General features: G+C 46.0%; 1 protein-coding gene across 4 annotated transcripts in view; it reads left to right on the top strand.

Moving 5' to 3' along the window:
- Positions 1-20234, top strand: part of SGSM2 (small G protein signaling modulator 2) — a 1574436-nt gene that overhangs the window by 927459 nt on the left and 626743 nt on the right. The window lies entirely within an intron of this gene.

Genomic DNA, 20234 nt, shown 5'->3' on the forward strand with positions numbered 1-20234 from the left:
GATTATGCAAGCATACTGCAGACAAACAGCGATTAGGGCGGAGCCAGTAGATGGCGAACTATTCCAGTATGGAACAGACATGGCATTTGCATGGATGCCAGGGATAGAAGGGAAAATATGGAGGAGGTCAGCTGCCTATCTGTTCAGACCAGAAACACCTGTTAATGAACCAGAAGGGAAGGTGGTTCCAATGGACATTGAGAGCATTATTGCAACGGCTTATTATATTGCTGTGCATGTCCAAGACAAAGACGGAAGAGCATGGAGGGCAGTGATAGCACTAGCAGAAGGATGTAGGCTAACCCAGGTGTCAGATGAGGAGCTGTTCTCAGAAGGAAAAGAGGAAGGTGAAATGGTGTTGATGATGAGTGTAGAAATATGGCTAAAAGTGGCTCACAAACAAGTAGCACAGAAAATTGCGATGGCACTCGAGGTACCCGCATGCACCCCGGTCCCCTTCTTTAAGGAGGATATGTCAAAGGTACCCAAATCATTGTGGACTACTAGCCCTTATGACGTGGGGTGCATCAAAAGCATAGGGGGAGTAAGGATAAAATTGAAAAAAGGTGCAATACTCCCCAGAGTGAAACAGTACCCACTGTCAAAAGAGGCAGATGAGGGCATATATGAAACCATAACGGCCCTTATAAACAATGGCATATTGGTCCCCTCAGAATCACTGTGCAACACGGCTGTGTACCCAGTGCGCAAGGCTAAAGGGGGGTCTTGGCGCTTCATACAGGATCTCAGGCCCTTGAACAATATAGTAGAAGCAGAATATCCCGTAGCAGCAAACCCGGCCACAATATTGTGTGGCATTCCAGCAGAAGCATCACGATTTACAGTGATCGACCTTAAAAATGCTTTTTTCTCAATACCATTGCACCCAGACTCACAAGATCTGACAAGCTTCACTTACCGAAATACAAAGTGGAAACATACCAGATTGCCACAGGGGTATTGCGAATCACCCTCAATCTTCAATAGAGTAATACAGATGGATTTGGGTAACATTGACGTGGAAAGCACAGTGTTGCAGTATGTGGATGACATAATAATTTGCAGTACAAACGAAAGTAAATGCAGAGAGGACTCCTTAAAGATGTTGACAATATTGGCTGAAAAAGGGTACAAGGTAGACATGGAAAAGATACAATACTGTCAAGAACAGGTACTTTACATTGGTCAACTTATATCCCAACATGGAAGAAAGATTGCACCACAAAGAGCACAGGCAATTTCAAGCACTCCAATGCCACAAACTGTGAGGGAACTGCAGCAAATTCTGGGGCTGTGCAACTACTGTAGAGCATGGGTATTTGATTACAGCTCGTACATAGGACCCCTGCTTGAGGCTTTAAGGGAAGCTAATAAAGGGGAGAAAAAGTTGGGATGAACTATGGAAATGAAAGAGGCTTTTAGTGAATTGAAAGATGCGATATCAACTGCTCCAGTACTGGCATCCCCAGACTATGAGCGACAATTTTTTATATTTTCACATTGCGACTCAGCAGTAATGAAAGCTGTGTTGGCTCAAAAAACAAGCATGGGCTACAAACCAGTAGCATTTTACAGCGGTCACTTGGACCCTGTGATGTTAGGTCACTTCCCTTGCGAACAAGGTCTCGCTGCAGCTGCCTTTGCAGTGGAAAAAGCATCAGCAATCACCATGGGGTGCCCAACTACACTGTTTGTGGAACATGCACTATTTGCAATATTGAATAAACCTAAGTCCACCCTAACCACGCAGAGGGCATCAGGTTATGAGATCATTCTATCTAAATCTGAACTATCAATTGTTAGATGTAGCACGGTTAACCCTGCAAGGTTCCTAGCAGAAGTAATTGAGGAGGGAGATTATGCCCATGACTGTACGCAAATAACTGAAATGTACTCATGTACTAGAAAGGTTGAAGAAAACGCACTAGAGGGAGTTGAGCTGTTGTTTATTGATGGGTCATCAACTATTGATCAAACAGATGGGATAAGGAGAACTGGGGCAGCAGTGGTAAAAATGATGGAGGTACCGGTGTGTGTGGCTATGAAATGTGTACAATTACCACAGCATTACTCCGCTCAAGCCGCGGAACTGGTTGCACTGATCTTGGCGTTGAAGGAAAGCTTTGACAAACGAGTAACCATATACTCCGACAGTGCATATGTTACATCCACTGTCCACTCAGGGCTGTCGAAATGGAGAAGAAGAGGGTTTAGGAGAGCTGATGGCACTCCAGTGCAACATGCCCTCTTATTGGCTGAACTAATTGAAGTAATAAATGACCCCCAAGAGTTAGCCCTAGTAAAATGCGCCGCACACACCAATGGTGAAGACCACGTCTCAAAGGGGAATGCAGCAGCAGACGCACATGCGAAGTATGCTGCATACTTTGGGGAGATATGGAACCCCCCAGAGTCACAGAGAGGGAGAGGGAGGGGAATGGCTAAGGAGATGTTGATAAGAGAAGGGTACACCCATCTCCCAGCCACGCAGATTATGGAGCTACAAGCGGCCGCACCAATGGCCGAAAAAGAAATATGGGTAAAAAGAGGATGCACAATGTCACCAACTGACGCACTATGGCGCCAGGGTGGCACTGGGAAGGTTGTAATACCATTGGCACTTTTGAACACCGCCCTGAGCCAACTACATCATCCAGCCCACACAGGCAAGGAAGTAATTGCAGCACGAATTAGAGAAGATTGGTTCTGCCCCGAGTTAAATTCTCATGTGTCAAATTTTATCAGCAATTGTCTCACATGTCAACAGTTTACGGCCGGCCATACCCTAAAAGTAATAAGAGGTACTATACCCCTGCCAGAGGGACCTTTTCGGCATCTCCATATTGACTATGTTGATATGATCAACATATGTCAAGGCAATAGGTATATGATTGTAGTAGTATGCCCATTCTCTAGGTGGATTGAAGCAGGGCCCTGTTCACACCCAGATGCATTTAGAGCAGCTAAATTCCTAGTGAGGGAGGTCTTCCCAAGGTGGGGAGTGTGCGAGGTGTTAAGGTCAGACAATGGCCCACATTTTGCAAACGAAATGTTCCAGCACATCACATCATTGCTGAACATAAAGCATAAATTTGTATGTGCATACCACCCACAGGCCAACGGTGTATGTGAACGCCTGAATGGCCTATTAAAAGAGGCAATTGCAAAGATACAGCAAACAACAAAGAAGAGTTGGTTATATTGCCTTCCATTAGCCCTATTTGAGCTAAGGAATAGACCAGGGTCCGACCACCACCTCACCCCACACGAGGTGGTTACCGGACGTCAAATGCGCCTTCCCCTAACGCCAACATCAAGAGCATTTACCGACCATGAAAGCGCAGCAGGTGTTCTTGGTGATGAAATGTACCAATATGTGTCTTCTTTGATTACTAGTGTAGTGTTTGTGTCTCAACAGCTCGAGCGCACACGGGGCGGGTCTAACAGCAATCAACAAGAAGACGAGGATAAAGAATTGGAAAAGGAAAGACTGTGTAAAGTAGCTAAAGGTGACCACGTACTACTTCGCAATTTCAATAGGAAGTGGAACAGTGTACGATTCACTGGCCCCCATCTGGTAGAGGAGGTATCAACGAGAGCAGTAAACCTACAGGACAAGCGTGCCTGGAACCACCTACACGATGTAAAGATCTACAAACTCCAGACCCGCCCCAGCGCCACCGACAGGTCCATTGGGAGTACAGCAACAACACCACCAACGGAGGAAGAGAGTTCTACCACAGCCAACGACCCAATTGTCCCCATACCGTGTCACTCCCCGGATTCCCCGGAGACAATAACTGAAGAAGAAAGGGGTGATCCCCATACTGCCCACCCCATGGTCACACGCTCAAAGAGTAAAAATACTTCCGCCAGCTGAGCCCAAACCCCCTGCCCATTGACCCCTACCCCCAATACAGTGATAACCAAACTGAAGGACATTGCCTTGCACACGTACACATGTAAACACGTGAATGCTCTCTTTTCTCTTCTCTCGCACATGCAGGAACTGCGTATTATTGTATTGCTAAGAAAATAGATAACTAACAAATTCACTGCCCAGGAGTAGATGGTACCCCCAGACGATAACTATCCGGAAGAATTGTCACACCAATTTGTATATGAAATAAAAAGGCCAACGTACCTGAAAAGGAGAAGGGTACGTGTCTACTACACAGCATTCCTCTTGGCCATAGAATATTCAATGCCCCACCTTCACCCATACTTGCCTGTCCTAAGAGATAGATCACTTAGAGTAGCGTGGGAACAGCTCTTCGCCTGGGCACTGAATGACTATTTGATAGGGAGAGCTTAATGAAAAAACAACAACTAACATTTAATAACCAGCATATTGAGAATTTTCAGGCGGGCAACTTTAACGTCGCAAGAATACGCTGCCAGGACTGCAGCAAGGTAAGAGCAAAATGCCGGTGAAATTAGCATATGTAATAAAGATAATAGGGATTTTGATGATCACCGGGTTCTTGGCTGCCTCTGTATGGCAGTACAGCTATGCTTTCAATATTATTGCTGCACCCAAACCTAATACACCCCCATCCCCAGCTGCAACAGGTGTTACGTCAGGTGATAATAGTAAAATTGCACACAAGCAAAATAGAGTTAAACGCAGCACATACTCAGATAATAAAGGTATTGATAATTATATACAAGATTCAGCACACGTCTCAAACAACATATGGTACCAACACATGACCCGCATTGGTAAGCAGACAACAGAGGACAGCTGCTACGTTTGCTCATTAATACCATACGCCATGAGCGCTTCTCGAACATTTGGTGCCACAGAAATAGATGAAAAGACAGCACGATGCATAATATACCTGGCATTGTTCCAAACAAAGGGAAGATTCCAAGGGACAGTGGTGCATATGGTGTGGAAAACACGAGACTCATACCCATATGAAAATAACTTCCTCAAGACTTATTTGAGTTACCACAAGAGCAGTCTACATGCTGAAGCATTCAAATACATAACAACTGGTCCTGCAAAAGGGGAAACAAAGAAAGTAACCCTGCAGTATCTACCATGTGATTGGTACGCCACTGAAGTTCCTGGTAAACAAGGATGTTGGGAGAGGCCACTGGTGACGATAACAGGGAAGGTGTACCTGGACAACAGCTGGGAGATAGGAGTGATTGGCAGCAACATGGTAACAAAAGAAACTATCTCAACTATTGAGGCACACAACCACCGATGTTGGACGACGTGGATCAAGTACGTACCCATGCTCACGTGGGTGGAGACGGATGAAGACCCAATAACAATACTGCCGCTGACTGCGCCTATGGTATGTTACCAACATAAAGGAGAGGTGGACGTAGGATACAACACCAACTGTGCAAGCGTGATGGAGTTACCTGAGGGGGGAGCAGGAACAGCAGTAATAATGGACCATTATTGGGCCTGTGGAGAAAAGGCATACCATACACTGCCTCCCCTGTAGAATGGTGTGTGCACAATGGTGCACGTCAATGTACCATCACTAGTGGTACCCAAGAAGCATGTGAATGTGGCGAACTTTCCCAAAATGGATGAAGGGGACAAGAGAAAAAAGAGATCTGCACCACTTCAGGAGGAGCAAAGGAACAGGACCAATAGCAATGATACTGTCCTAAATAGAAGGAAAAGACAAGGAGAACCTCTGACAGGAAATTACCTGTGGGGAAGGTCGGAAACGGCACTCACTTCAATCCCGCCAGAACACAGACTATTCAGCAGAGCAGCAATGTTCTTCTCCTCAATAATACATCCGGGACTGCAGGCTTACGCAAACGCAAAATGGCTCCAGATAACTAGATGGGAACTAATGATGACCATCAATTCTACAGTAAATGGATTTAACGCAATAAAAGAGGAGCTGCGAGCTGTAAGGATGGTAGCACTCCAGAACAGATATGTATTGGACCTCCTCACAGCTATGGAAGGAGGAGTATGCGCAAAGATAGGACAATCATGCTGCACGTTCATTCCTGCCAACGATGCTGACAATGGTACACTGACCGAAGCTGTTTCACAATTGTCCCAGATGCACTCCAAAATGATGGATGAAAGTAACGGTGTAAACAAGGATAAGAGCTGGTTTTCACTATTATGGTCATGGATGCCATCTTGGCTGTCAGATGGACTGAAAATTATAGTTGGTTGTACTATTTTGGCTGGAGCTACGCTGATCATAATAAGATTTTGGAAGGCCCGGAAGGCACGCACCACTGACGAGTTGCTTGAAATGGTCGGTATGCACCCCTTGATGCCAGCAGATGACGGCCAACACACAGGCATAATAATACAAGAGAGAGAGAAGTTGCGCAACCAGATCATCACCAACCATCTGGACCCACCATCGGTGAAGATCGAGAACCCAAGAAACCCCAGGAGCTACATAGGGAAATGGGTATACTGTACTCCTGGAGGAACCTGTGAATATATGTATTGGTCATTTGAAGATCATGTGAACCACTATGGACATTCAGGAGGAATAACTAAGATATGGAGAGTAAGAGGAGACAACGAAAAGGATATGTTTGTGGTCGACTAGTCGACCAGAGGGGGGACTGAAGTGGGAGAATGGAAAACTAGGCTCCCGTCCTTCACCTCTCGCGCTTGGCCTAAAGGGTCACGACCCAGACATCCGCCACGAGAAGAGTTTTCCCATCTACCAGACGACCAAATACCCTGGTACAGGAACATACGGATGTGTCCATCTGCCTGCCCAGCAGCCCGCACTAGCCATGCCGACACCTGCGGCCCGGATCAACTAGACTAAAACCTACACGTCGTTAGAGATGCCATGACGACCTAGCCAACGGTCAGCACACCTGTACAAATATACACACTGGACACTCCCGCACCAATCTACACGAAGAATATATTCAGTGCTATGACGAAGGCGACAGACACACTCACGGACGTGCATCTTTATTATTTTCCATATAGGCTTTCAAAATGCAGAAACGCAAGACGCATCATGAACTCAGCTAAAAAGCTTGCTTACGCTTCTCCCAAAACCAGTTGCTACTATGAGAAATATAATGAAGACACGATACTGGTCATAAGACAATATGGCACTATAACCTAAAGCGCCTGTGCACCAAATGGCTCCACTTATACACCAGGCCTAAGTAGGCCACAAGCAAGAGCTTCCATGGACGTTAAAAGAACAAGAGTCAGGTTGCTGATCCTGCAGAATGAGCCCAGCGAAGCAAACAGCCAAGGTCGCAATGTTGCCAACCCACATTCCGAGAGCAAACCATCAAGGGCACGATGTTGCAACCTCGCACGCCGCACACCAACGTTAAAGTCACACCTGCAAATTAAACCAGGCACACAGTGGGAAAAACAATATTAATTGTGCAGAATTCTGCCTCAAACACGGTCCCACCTCACGTGACCAAGCCGAACCTGACAGGATGCCAAGCCCAGGAGGAAGAAAGCGTCTGGATCCCTCGTTACAAGACATAGGCAGATACAATTAAAAGACTCAATGGACATCTGCGACAGTGGGAGTAGTCGGCCGTCCAGCTATGAATAAGTCCTCACATTGTCTGCACGTACCCATAGTGATACATTGTTGCAAATGACAGGTACACCGAGAGCTGGGAACAGCGATGGTCCCAGGCTGGGAAGCTCGCGGGCGCACCAATCAGAACATGGGGCTCCTATCACTGACGCCATTAACTTTACCAATCATCAGGGGTCTTCATGTAACAATTCTCATGTATCTAATTGTAGGGACAACCCAGATATATCACCTGACTAACCCTCGTCCACTAACATTGTTCTCTATACGTGTGCTATACTAACCCTACCGCTCGAGCAACCAATTAAGAGTGGCGATAGGTTTTTTGCTAACTTTCCAAGGTGACGCAAGTAGCGCGTCATAATAAGGTAAAAAGGGCCTGCGAGCCCTACGATTGTGTGTGTGTCAGGACGGACGCGTACGCTCCTTGACCCATCCCTGCCGTTTTGCCTAATAAACAGCAGAGTCACCTTGCTTCTTGCGTGTGTCTCATACTCTATCTCATCTGGGATATACGGGAGGAGTTGGGGCCTCCCTGCCCGGAGGTCTGCGGACGGCCCGGCCGACCCTGGCAGAATTTCCCCCCAACAATGCCTCTAAGCATAGCACCTGGTATGACTCTGAACTTGCAGCCCAGAAACGAAAGTGCAGAGCAGGGGAACGAAAGTGACAAACCTCAGGATCACCCTCTGACAAACTGGAATGCCGCCTGCTCCAAATTTAATACAAACTCACCATCAAAAGGGCTCACATTCAGGCACGGGTATCAGGTACCTCTAATAACACGGCTGAACTTTTCAAAATCTGCAGGGAACTAGCCAACCCTTCCGCAGTTTTGTCCTCCCCTCTTCCTTCCCAGACCCTCTGCAATGCACTGGCCACACACCTTTCCACCAAAACTCAGGACATCTTGAACACCCTTGTTACTCACCCACCTAACCCATCCAACACCCCCTTGCCTCCCTTGGCCACTCCCCTTCCTCCTTCCACCTTCTCCGCCTTCACCCCTGTTACACCTGATGAAGTTACCAGAGTTGTCCGCTCTATGAAGGCTTCTTCCAAACAGGTTCCCCCCTGCTCATCCAGAAGTTTCAAGAACAACACTGGCTTTCGTTTCCCTGCACTCACTGATTTCTGCAACCACTCTTTCGCCACTGGCTCTTTCCCCTCCTACCTCAAGCACCCCCTTCCTGGGGAAGCTGCTAGAGAAGCTGGCCTTGCCCCAACTCAACTCACAAACTGAACTTGTCGGTGGTCTCCACAATCATCAATCTGGATTTTGAGCATCCAGAGGCTTGGAAACTGATCTTCTGAACACCCATGAAGAACGGCTTGCATCTCTGGACTCTAACTCCCCAGCTGTCCTCATTCTACTTGATCTCTCTTCTGCCATTCCATCCTCATAATAAGGCTCCATGATACCCTTGGTATCTCAGAACGGGAACTGGAATGGCTGACTTCATTCCTAACGGACCCCTCCTCCCATGTCATCCTGGGCACCTTCTCCTCTCCCACTTCCTTCTCTACCTGTGGTTTCCCCCAGGGATCTAACCTCTCCCCTTGGCTCTTTAACATCTACCTTGTACAGCTGGCATGTCTCATCTCCTCTTTCTCCCCCAACTTCCAGTGTCATGCAGATGACACTCAACTCTTTTTCAAACTTCCTGCTGACTCACTCTCACCTGCCTTCATCTCTGACTGCATGTCTGCCATCCAGGCCTTGTGCTTTTCCAATAATCACTGCCTCAATGCCAGCAAAACTGAGATCCTTCCGATTGGGACCCCTGCTCCCTCCTTCTTCCCTTCTCTCTGGCCACCCACCTCAGGCTCTCCCCCGGCTCCTTCTTCTGAAGCCAGAAACCTTGGAGTCATCTTTGACTGCTCTTTATCCTTCCTCCCTCACATGCAGGATATTGCCAAGAAGCCCCACTTCCAACTTGTCCTTCTCAAAGGAATTCTCCCATTTCTCACTTTCCCCCAGAAGCTCAATGTTTCCCAAGCCCTGATTTCTCTAGGCTGGGCTATTGCAACAGTCTCCTCCACAATCTACCTTCTTCCACTCTGCGACCCCTTCAGCTATTCCGGAATAGAGCAGCAAGACTTATCCTTGGCCTTAAGCCCAGGGACAACATCTGTCCTGCCCTGCAAAGCCTCCACTGGCTCCTTGTTGCTGCAAGGATCAAATTAATATCCCTCTGCATCATCCACAAGGCTGTCTGGGGCCAGGGACCACTCTATCTGCAACTCTCTCTTACCAAATACTCTCCCTCTAGACCACTTTGCTCCTCTGGCACCAACCCGCTGTGTGTAAAGCGTTTGTTAAACAGAGATCAGGAGGCCACTAGCGTTCCTCAGCTGGATCCCTCCTCTTGAACCGCCTCCCCCTCCCGCTGTGTCTTGATGAGCAGGACCTTCTGAAGTTCCGAAAATACCTCAGGGCTCCTCTTTTCCTCCTTCTTCCCTTCTTCCTTCCTCTGCTAATCCCACAGTTGCTCTGATTGGTGTCTTGCACCCTTATGCATCATCTGGGCCTCTGACCATTCACACCCAATCTCCCCAGCATCTGTATTCCTTCAGCACTTGCCTCGACACACCCTCCGCACTTGAGAGTCACACTTTCCAACCAATGCAGCTCTTGGCCGCATAGCACTTACCATACCTTGCACTTCATGTGTGGCTCACCCTCGAGCACGCATTCCACAACACCTACCCCACTGCCCTCTTCCTTCCTGCACTTGCAAGTTCTGAATACTCACAAGGCATAGTAGGTTCGGCCTTCCCTTCCCCCTCTGTATATTTCGTATTTAATTGAAACGCTATCCCATGTTCCCTCCCTGCTGCCCTGTAGGTGCTTTGAAACAGAATTGATTTCCTGTATTAGCGCCTAACAAGCAAAAAATAAATAAAATAAATTAAGTACGCTCTCACTGATTTTGTTGGAAACAACAACAAATAGCATATCATTTTTTTCATTAAATGGGAATGTATTCAGGTAATCTTGTGATCGCAATTTATTTAGGGTGCGCCTAAATGATTTGACTTACAGGTCTCTGTTATCTGAATTTAAATTCTTTCTTATAGATGTTGAAATTCGAGTAGTCATTAATGCTGATTTTTCTGATTTTGGAACAAAGTCTGAAAACATTTGCTTATTTACTATTCAAAACACTGCCACTTTCTTGTATCTTCTTTTATCTTACCTAGCAAACAGTGGGAATACGTTGTTTGTCTTTGCAAAAAGAACAGCAGCGCTCTTGTTCTGTTATGATTTGCCATTGATGTTAAACCCAGCACCATTCATAAATATTGAACTGCAATCCCATTACGGAGACCTAATACGCTACATCACATTTTTCCTTCCTATTTCCATGGCCTATTGGAATTATCAAGATTCCATACATATGCCCCATATGCAGGTTACCTTTAATGTATATGCTTCCATGAGGGGAACTAAGGAATCCCCTCCACCCCATGTATTATCAAATTTGATTAGGGCATTTACTATTTCTGCGTCATTAGAAATGTTTACCAACTAATTGTTTTTCCATGTCATCTTGTAATTAAAAGTAATATCAAGATATGTATATCCCTTTACGACCTCTAGCTCATGGTTGTTGACATACAACCTGTAGGTTCTCTTAGTTTTTTGTGAACCAAAGCACATGATTTTGACCAAATTTATTTTTTGGTTCCACTTCATAGGGCTATTTGTGGATTTGTTTACTCATTGAGGCTTCCATATGTCCCCTCCTTTGTTGCCTCCTTGTCATCAGAGTGACCCCCAAACTCTTGCTAGAAATCAAAAACACTTTTTTCTCTAGGGACAGTCGAGAAAGTGCCACAACACTTAACAGACACAGGATTTTATTCTCACTACATCCTAGTCCCTAAAAAAACTAGATTGTAGAAGACCCATTCTGAACTTGTCATTTCTAAATATTTCCTTCTGTTGTAAACTTCTCACATGTTCAGGATTCTGGGCCGCTTGAACAAGAATGGCACTGTTTAGCGTCAGTTGTGTTTCGGGGTGCTTTTTCTCATATCCCCATCAAGCCAAACAATTATGTTTCTAAGATTCATAATAGGGCTAGGGGTGTTGACAATTCCAGTGCAAATATCTTCTATTTGGCTGAGCAATACATGGAGGAAATGTACAAATGTTCAAGCTGCAGTGGTGCTGCACCCCATATATAACAGAATCTATGTGTACCCCTAACTGGACAATTGGCTGGTCAGAGCCCCTTCCAGGACTCGTCTTTTAGAGAATGTTCAAAAGATGTGCATACATGCCCTAGACAGTACCATGTATTTATGTGGCCAGCATCGACATCAAGACTGATTTGTATAAAAACTACATGTCAGCTATTGCAACCTATTGAGAAGTTCTCCTCATTGCAAAATGAAGGCCTCAAGGATCACTGTGGCACCTTGCTACATCTATATCACCCTGTTAGGAATCCCTGCCTCTGTGGGACATTACATTGATTTTAGATTCCTTTACAAGGAAGCTCATTGAGATGATGCATCCATTCAAGCTTGACCTTCTTTCCTGGAACACTACTTTTTTATTTGTGGCTATTTATGCCAGGTGTGAGAAATCAGAGGGTCTTCTCACTCCTGAACCCCTTGGATCCCCTGCGCAGCTGGCCAGGGAAAGGCCATCGCTATTGGATCCCGGCCCTGGGGCAGAGAAGCGAGGGAGGATCACCTGGGTGGAGAATCCTTGGGAACTGGCAGTGGTTGTGCCCTTGGGTGAGGCATGGTATCCCCTTTTCCTAGTAACAACCAAATCAACCCTTCTCAAACCTTTATAGGCTACTGTAAGACATTCACCTAATTTCTCCACCATTTATACTTGACAGTACTGGGACGATGAAAAGGCAACTAAGAGCAATACAGATGTTATTTTACCACTGTAGTACTGTGAAGAGGAAGATGCCTGCTAGGAGCAGTGAAGGTATGGCATGTCCCTTTAATGGGAGTCAGGCGGGACTGAATAATCATTCACACGTGCAGCCTGTCAAGGGGCTACAGGTGTATAAATGGAGCCCAACCCGGTGGCAGAGGGAATCGACAGGAGAAGGACCAGGAGGCCGGTGCATGCAGCAGAGGACCGTTCAGCATGGCATGGGAGTGAGGTTTCCGTGGAGCGGACCAAGAGAGGTGAAGCAAGCCATTTTGGAAGGATGCCCCGTTCCTTTCTGTTTAAAGTGCTCACTTCCCTGTGGTGGAGGACCACTCCAGGAGGGTCTGAGGGGCAGAAGCTGGAGCCCCGGCACTAGAGGATGAAGGCTGTGTGATCCGTGCTGCAGCACAAAGTCCTAAGCAACCAGTGAGTTTCTGGAGCTTAAGAAACCCAGAGCGTGTGTGTGAATTTAAGCATTTTATGAAATACATTGTACCAGAGTGTTCATGTGCAGCAGAAAGCACGTTTTCTAAGGTCTACAAACAGTGAACAGCTTAATTAAAGTGGAACAAAGATTTATGCTTGTTACGTATACAAGAAAGGGGAATACTTTGTATCAGAGTGGTCACGTGTGGCAAGGCACACATTCTCAAAAGTCTTTCAACACCAAACTATCCAATTAAAGCAAAACAAGCAGTTACATTTGTCTACCATTAAACAAAAAGGGGAATATCTTGCGTCAGAATGATCCTGGTGATGAGAAACACGTTTTCAAAGCTCTCCACACATGAATTATACATTTAAAGTGAAAGGAACATGTATTCAACTCTATATGAAGAAAAAACAAGCCCCAAGCCAGAGGTTTCATTAGTGAACACTACATTGAATTAAGTCTTTGTTGTTAAAAGGAACCAATGTTTTGAAACCAAAAAGGTGACAAGAACAGGCAGACAAAGGACACTGCAGCCTGATACACAGAGAACATGTAAACCTGTGGGAAAACTGTAAAAATCATTCAGACCATTTCAACATGTGGGACAACTACACAATCATTTTAACTATGGGTTTGAAAACAACCTTAACCAAACTGTGGAAAGATAAAGACATATTGGGCCTCATTACGACCCAGGCGGTAAGGGGTTAACGGCAGCGTTAACAGCGCCGACCCTTACCGCCTGAGTACGAGGTCCCTTAGCGCCATGGCGCTTTTAACACCTGCTTTTAGCAGGTGTTAAAATCCATGGCGCTAAGGGACCATGGAGTTAATTACGCCACCGTAATTTACGGTGGCGTAATTAACGCCTTCCCCACTCCCATTATACCCTATGGGGCAAAAATGGGAATGGGGAAGGGTAAATGGGGATTGGGGACTTACCGCCCCGCCAAGGTCGGAATGGGGCGGTAAGTCCGCCAACCACCATGGCGTAAACGTAGTTTACGCCATGGTGGTAGAGTCACGGCCCAGGCGGTAACTTACCGCCTGGGTCGTAATGAGGCCAATTGTGTTTTGGAACTTGGTGAAGGGAACCTTGAGTCCTGATGAGAAGCCTTTCATTTCAAGGTCCTTTCCTGTGATTTTGAACTTGGGGAAGGGGATCCTGGGTCCTAACTTGGGGGGGAATGAAACTCAGATACCTAAAGAGACTTCTTGCATTCCAATTCTACATAAAGGGGTTTTGAGACTTTACTTTGTTGAACTGTTTTATACTTGGCGAAGGGAGCTGAAAGGAAGCAGCGAGATGAAAGAAGCTCAGGACTTTGTGTTGAACACTATTTTCTGTTGATTGCTGATATCCTTACACATTGTATAGTTATAGTTGTGAGGGCAAGCATAGGTTTTGGACACAGATTCCTAAGCTGAACTCTTTGACTCAGACTCTCCTTAGTTTTATTTTGGTAGGGAAATCTCCCCTTAGCATAGGGCAAGTTAGGAATTTTTCCATCCCGACATTTAAGTTAATATAAATTGATTGTTTGAATTTGGAATCTGTTGGCTGTGTCCTTCTTTATGATGCCTTCACACAGGAAGGCTCTCTCCTGAAAGTAGACTTGTATAATTGTCACTGCTGATAAGGTGCTTCCAAGGATAGCTCCCCATTTATTCCTAAAGCGCTGTCTTTTCCATTAGCACCAGGACATTTACTTACCCATTTTTTAGAATAGGCAGCACAACTCTCCAGCAGGAGACACTTGGTACACAGCAGCTCCCACTCCAAATTGATTTTGGGGTCTTCTGTCTCAGTGTCCTCTCTGTTGGTACTTTGGATATAAAGGACATTTCTGCTATGATGGATTCCCTCTCTACCTGGGTGGTGGTTTCCCGAGATTGAGCTACGACTGTGGCTGACACCTTTCTTTTCTAATGTTAGGAAGGTGGGTGAGTGTGCACTACCGTGAATGGAGTCTGAATGTTATCGTGAATTAGTATGCTATCCTACCAAGTGAAGAAGAAAAAGTTGAAAAAAATCTTCTCCTCTCAGGGTGGGAGGTTGTGTGTCCCTGCCTTGAGAGTATGATCTTGGCATTGGGGTCTTGTGCCAGCTAGTCAGTCTAAGCCTTCTTGATCCATCTTCTGATGCCACCCAGCACAGAGTTCCACATGGGACCAAGAAGGACACAAATTCCATTTGCTGTAGTTCACTCTCTTTTATTTTGGGATAGTTTAGAATTGGGGTCAATTTAAATGAGACTGGGATCTTCCCAACAAACCAAAAGTTCGGAATGATTTTCCCTAAACGGGATCGGGTCCCTTCCCCTACGAGACCCTGCACTTTCCAAAGTCTCTTCCTCTGGAAGCCTTTTCTGCCTTCAGCTCGATTGTCCTAGTCTATAAAGTTCTAGAGGGGTTGCCTCATCCTTCCTTGGTATTGCTAGCTTTAGGGTGACCCAAACCCTTCTTATTTGTCTAGATACAGGCTTTACAACGTCCATACATCATGACTCACTTGGACATGCTCTGTTGCCAGTAGGCTGATCAATGAACATAGCTGTCAGGGAAATCTTAAGAGTGGTGGCCCGAGTGTGGCCTGGTTTGGGCACTCCACTGCTGTCAGCTTTCCACCCTCCCCTCTCTCTCCAGTCTCTGTTTCTTCCACCCTCTATAGTCGTCAGCCTTCTCCAAATGTGAGACTCCTGCTCCTGTAACCAACACTATCAGAACGAGGTGACTGTGTTTTATCATTCTGTCTCACCCCTCCCAGGGAAGCACTCTGGGTGAGGGTCTGCACCTGTTTTCTCTGAAAGGTACAGGAGTGCGATTGGTTGCTATTTCTGAGTGCACCTGGAACTACTTTGGGCTTAAGGGCCTGGACCAAGCCTGCAACTGGTTACGCCGACATCTTGAAATCTAGATTCCTTCTCTGCCCTCCTTTGTACTGCCTATTTTTAGCACAAATCTCCAATTTTCCCAATGTTCAATTTACAAGCTGAGAACATATTTGGTAAGTGATTCAAACTCATTACACGGATGGCGGTAAGGGTTTACCAGTACCGGTAAGGGTACCAGTGCCGGTAAACCCTTACCGCCTTACTACGAGGTCCCTTTGTGGGACCCTACCTTAACGGCTGGTTTTACCAGCCGTTAAGGACGGGACCCGCAAAGGGACCTTGGAGGTAATTACGGTACCGCAATTTGCGGTACGGTAATTACCGCCTTCCCCATTCCCATTGAGCCCTATGGGGGCAAAAATGGGAATGGGGAAGTGCCATGGTGAATGGGGAATTACCGCCCCCACACACCTTGGAATAGGGCAGTAATTCCGCCATTCACCATGGCAGACTCGGTAAAATACCGGCGGCAACCATGGCGCTAATAGCGCCATGGTTAGCGCCGTCCGTGTAATGAGGCCCTTAGTTTCTCTCTGTGTATTGTGCACGTGGTGGAGATGTAAAATTGTAATCCTGGCATGTAGATTTCCTCTGGGAAACTACTTTTGAAACTTTGTTTTCTATGTTGTCAGCTCTGCTTCACTATGGAGTGTGCTCTCTTTTTTAAATAACTTCCCTGATATGATGACATGATATGATTTGATATGGCATTTATAACGCGCCTATACACTAGTAGACTGGCAACAGTATCTACACATATGCTACCCTTGCCAGTTGGGAGAAATGAACTTCCCTTAAAGGGAAATGTATCCTTTTCTGTTCTGGTGGAGGGGGATTCGCCTAGTAGAAGCTTCAGGCTCTATCTGTTGAGGGGAGATAGTTAAGTCACCCCCTGCAAGGTCTCCCAAAGGGTATGCATAGGGTTAACGCTTTTAGGGCTGCACTAGTGGTTTGGGGATATATAGGCCCCCAAAAAGTGGCATTTGGTGAGGCATTGTGAGTATCTCATGCAATGAGGTGGGGAGGAAGGTGGAGTGAGCAGGGGATCCTCCCCATACCAGCCCTGGGACAACATCCATTGACTCAGGGTAGTGCCGACCCCCTGATTCAGGACCTTGATGTTCCCCAGAACCGGGCAGGGGACTTCATCACATTACAGGCCCATTCTTCTAAATCTAGAGCAGGCTCTTTAGCTTTCCCAAGGTATGTGCTTGTTACTCAGATCTGAGGGTCACTTTATTTGATGCAAGCTGGCCTATGCTCTCACCTCCTCACCCGCCAATTCGCCATATGTGACCCCCTACAACAAGTCAGGGAGGAGGAAGCGAGCAGCCAGACCTAAGAGTGATACATGCACTCTTAAGCTGTAGCTCACCTTCCTTCAAGGCTCTCAGTCAGTCATTCCCTTGTGCATATGGCAGTGTCATCACACTACTGCTTTGGAACTGGCAGTTAGGCCAATCGTGCTGGCTATAAAGCGAGGCGGAGTACCCAGTCATGCAATGGGAGGCTTGCGTACTAGGGATTTCAAATTCTAAATTCCATAGATAATTTTTGGCGCAGTTTTCCATTCTAGCCCTCTGCAAGATCATAGCTAATGTGTTAATCGCCATGAAAGTATGTAATTATGCCAAATGCATCTAACCATCTATTATAATAAATCCTTTTCACTTTATTTTGTTTAGGATTCCTTGATGTATGATGTTGTCCCGCAGGCTGATTTCACTGCAGCCTGTTTTCCCGGTATCCGCATGACAGGTCGGGGAAAAAAAACCAATGGTAGAATTGTTCGAATTTCGGCTGTACGAAAATTACATAAATTACGAAAAATGTGAACAATTCTACCATAAAGGACCATTATAGCGAACAAGGGAAGTGGGGGTGTCTCCCGCACACTTGTTTGCTATAATGGTGTCAAGGGTTGTGGGGGAGGCCGCGGCTCCCTAAAGAATAAAGTTTAAAAAAAAGAAATGGACCCTGCGGTGGCGGTTCCCATCCACGGAAGTGAAGGGAACTGGTGTCGCAGGGAGACAGGGAGTTGGCGGCACATAACGAGGTGTACCGCCAACAGGTAAGTAAGGGGGTGGTGCCAGTAATGTCCACGTGAGAAAAAAAATCAAAATTAATTTTCGTTAAAATAACTATCCGTTTTTTCTTCCGCTGACATTTCGAATTCGACCTTTTCATGGACAATCTGTTTTCCCAGACCTGACTTTGGCGCTGCATGAAAACAACATGCCCTCCAACCCCACCCATATAATTGAGTTCTGTGGGGGACACACCTGCAAGCCCGGGTCTCCTTGCCTACTCCCTTTCCCGTCTCCCCTCCCACACCCCTAACATTTCCCCACCACACCTGTACCCTCACCCCAAGTCCCCCACCTTACCTGTGACCCTGACGCACTACTTCCTGGTCCCAGCTCCTTCTCTATGCGCGATAAGCACATGTGCTCATTCTCGACAGCCACCGTTTGGCAAAGGCAGCCTGTTGGGAAAATGTTTACGGTGAAAGTGGGCAGATTTCTCTCTAGCTAGCTCAAACGGGGGTGGTGGATTCCCTGTTTGCCCACTTTGACTTCCCACCTACCCATGCTATCTTTCAATCTCCTCTCCCCTTGCCACTGCCTGCCTCCGTGTCCATAAATTAGTTCTCCCACTCCTTGCAGACATATTAAGACATTGTGTGTGATCTTTTTTGTGGCCATACTGACAGCTGGCTTCATCTCCTCTTTATCTCTCAGATATGTTACTGCTTTTCCTTTCTCCTAATTCATAGCCTCTTCACCTCACCCTCTTCTTTTTGTTGAAAATTTTTTAGATTACATTGTTGAGTCAAAATGTTAACAAGATGATATATGTACACAACAACAACAACAATAAAAAAACTATTTCGACATTTTCATTTCACAAAAGTCCAGAATATCATACATAAGCACAAAATACAGAATATCTACTAACATACAACATTGCAAATATTTGATGATCTCAAAGATAGGGCATTTTCAATAAAACTAAAAATAGAATGGGCCAGGTTCTAAGAGGGGACGGAAAACACAGACACCTTCGCATCAACTAGTGTACAAACATTATACAACCTAAAAACGTGAAGAAGGAACTTTCTGCTAGGCATATTCAGAATAAGACAAAAGAATAACAAATTAATTGAGTCTTCCACCGTAATGCCATCACGAACAAATGTACTCGTTGCAATTGACACAGTGAAATTATAGTTAGATGACATTGAAAAGAGTATTGAACTGCAAACCACAAGGGCCAGATTCCCATATGCCCAATTACCACATTAAGGCCAGACTCCTTAGGTCCAATTATCACAGCAAGTTGTTGCTCATTTAGTACAGTAAAGCCGGATTCCATTGGTCCGTATATCATAGTATAGGCAGAATCCAATGGTCAGCAGACAAGAGACAATCTTTCTTATCATTTTATTTTGTTTTTTTCAAATAAGAAAGATCGGGTTTGAGTGGCTCTGCCCTTATCTTGTTAGAGGTATGTATTTATGCTGGGGATTGACCTTCTGGCGATTCCCAGGCATCCATTTGGAGGTTCAGAGGTCTACCCTAGATTTGGTAGTATACCCACTTAGAACTAAACACAGAATCTAATTCTGTAGCTCCAGTGAGCAAAGTGAGCCCAGCATGCTCAATAAGGATAATAAGGACAGATGGGAGAATGCCCATTCAGCACAGGAAGAGCATAGTTCCGCTATGCACAACTATCACAGTTACGTTAAAGTTAAGTCATATTCCAGTATGCCCAGATTGCATAGTAAGGTCATATTCTAGTATATTCAGTTAGCACAGTGGGCCTCATTACGAGCCCAGCAGGAACCCTGCTGGTGCTTCCGGCGCGTTGCCGCCGGACTAGTAACATTTCACCGGCAGCTAGCTTCCTGGTGCCACCAGCACATTACAAGTTCTCTGTGTGCCAGGAAGCTGGTTGCTGGAAAATGTTAGTCCCCATTCCCGTGGGTTCACGAAAGCATCAGCACCGTTACTAACAGTGCTGATGCGTCCATGATGAGTCTGCCTACCGGAGCCGCTGCACCCGGCAGGGTCAGCCCTTTTGGATGCAGCGGCCCCAGCAGGCAAACTCATAGTGTGGCGGTCGGGACACAAGGGTGCTGGTGAGCTTACTGGCACTCTTGTTTCCGGAGTGGCAACCCTAGAATGGGGCCCCTTGTCTTAAAGCCACTTAAAGACATCACAATCCTTTCTTCCAGTACAGAACTGGTGTGAGCTTATTGAACTTGTACTGTCTCAAAGCCAGATTTTGAAATCCACTCTCACTGAACTAGTCAGAACAGTTGCAAAACAAGCAAAAATATGTGGGAATCAGAAATGTTCAAAATTGTATAATGTCTCTTAGCTGTCACAGTTTTACCTGGATTATGTTTCCCAAACCTGTATCATCCCAGGAGGTAACATTACAGACACCTTTGATCG

This window comes from Ambystoma mexicanum, chromosome 9, assembly GCF_040938575.1.
Source record: "Ambystoma mexicanum isolate Mex_15411 chromosome 9, UKY_AmexF1_1, whole genome shotgun sequence".
NCBI classification, from domain to species: domain Eukaryota; kingdom Metazoa; phylum Chordata; class Amphibia; order Caudata; family Ambystomatidae; genus Ambystoma; species Ambystoma mexicanum.